Source organism: Dioscorea cayenensis, chromosome 2 (assembly GCF_009730915.1).
Source record: "Dioscorea cayenensis subsp. rotundata cultivar TDr96_F1 chromosome 2, TDr96_F1_v2_PseudoChromosome.rev07_lg8_w22 25.fasta, whole genome shotgun sequence".
NCBI lineage: Eukaryota > Viridiplantae > Streptophyta > Magnoliopsida > Dioscoreales > Dioscoreaceae > Dioscorea > Dioscorea cayenensis.
Genome location: NC_052472.1, coordinates 17,550,841 through 17,552,833, shown reverse-complemented (window position 1 = coordinate 17,552,833; position 1,993 = coordinate 17,550,841).

The following is a 1,993-nucleotide window of genomic DNA, read 5'->3' as shown; positions in this document are numbered from 1 at the left end:
TAAATAAATTATAATTTATTAAAATATTAAAAATAAAAATGGTGGCTACGATAATATAAAAAGGGAACGAACAAAATAAATAAAAAGATAATGATCAAGGAAAGACACCGAAAAAAAAAACAGAGAAAACCAAAAAAACACTCATATAGCTCATGCATCACGATGGGGTGATTTGGATGGCCACTATATACGTGTCTATGATCTGTACATGTCTGTACATGTAAATACATTATGTAAGTTACCTAATTTTCTCTTTATACACTTGCATATTAATGCTTTATAAAATATTTTCTATTCTAACAATTATACATACATTCACGCTGTGCTCTCTTGCAATACCATTTGCCAAATTTATATTTAAGTATCCATGATAAAAACTCATAATATATATCGTTGTATCTCTAACCAAGGCCCTCTTGACAATGTAGAACTTATAATCACTGAATGTAACAACTAAAACATATAAATAGAAAAGATTATTTTTTTCATGAGTAACGCGATATCATGGTAAAGAGGTTGTCCGAACTTTTTACAGGAACCATGTGACCCTCCTCTATCTCTCATAGTCAGCAATCTTAAAAAAATCAATGCCCTGATTCTTCTCATCCCTCTTCATCTTCGCATGACCGAATTTCGCTACCCACTGCCGCACCGACACCGACAATGACAACTCTGGGCATTAATTACCCACAAACAAAATCTGTCTATAGTTGCTTACCATTGCATTGAGCTTTAGTTTGAAGCCAATAACAACTCAAATTGGCAACTATAATTTTTAAAATTCCAACTGTGAAGAGAAACAATGATAAGAAATAACTATGAGTGGTTTTGTGGGCATGTGCGTGTTAGTCACATGTTGACTTATGTTATATAGATATATTAGCATATATATTATTATGTTAGTATATAAGGATATATTAGCATATATTATTATGTTAGTATATAAGGATATATTAGCATATAATATATGCTAATAAGATTATCTCTCATCGAGTTGGATATGAGGTATATATAACTCAGGATTTTCTTATTGTTTTCTTCTTGAGACGAGCTTGAGAGTTGTTCAAGCCATCAGAGATATTCTTCATAGTGGATTTCAATTCCCGACCCCGTGGAGGCGTAGGGCAAGAGTGCCGAACTCCACGTAATTCTGTGTCGTGGTTTGTGTGTGTTTATCTTTCTTTCTCTATTATAGTCCTATCTTTGCATGTGTTTTGGAGACTAACCTTGACAGGTTATTGGGACATCTACGGGTGTGTTAGTGCTTCCGAAAGGGGTCTTAAGTGAAGCATTAAGTCCCCCCAACAATTGGTATCAGAGCTATTGGTTTATAGCTTGGGTAAATTTCTGCACACAAGGTGTTCGACAAAATTCCTGAAAGATGTCTTCACTTGGTAATGCTAAGGTTGGGAAGTATGAGATTGAGAAGTTCAATGGGAAGAACGATTTCTCCTATTGGAAGATGCAAATGAAGAATTTGTTGATATCACAAAAACTACACAAGGCACTTTTGGGGAAGGAAAAGAAACCCAAAGAAATGAGTGATGAAGATTGGGAAGATCTTGATATGGAGGCACGCGCAGCTATTATTTTGTGTTTGGATAGGGATGTCGCCTTCTTGGTGAATGACGAGGCGACAGCGGCTAGCGTGTGGTTAAAATTAGAGTCTAATTTCATGACCAAAAACCTTGACAAATCGCATCTACTTGAAGAACAAGTTGTACACTTGCAAAAATGGATGAAGGAACTTCAATCCGGGATCACATAAGCAAGTTTGAAAGGATAGTTTCAAATTTGAAGGATGTGGAGGTCAAAGTAGAGGATGAAGATCAAGCTATTCTTTTTGCTACTTTCTTTGCCACCATCATTTGAGAACCTTATACAAACATTGATGCTTGTGGGTGAGACACTCTCTATGAGCGATGTTAGAACATCACTCTTATCCGATGATCTTCGGAAGATGGCTACGGTGGAAGATTGGACAAAGAGCAAG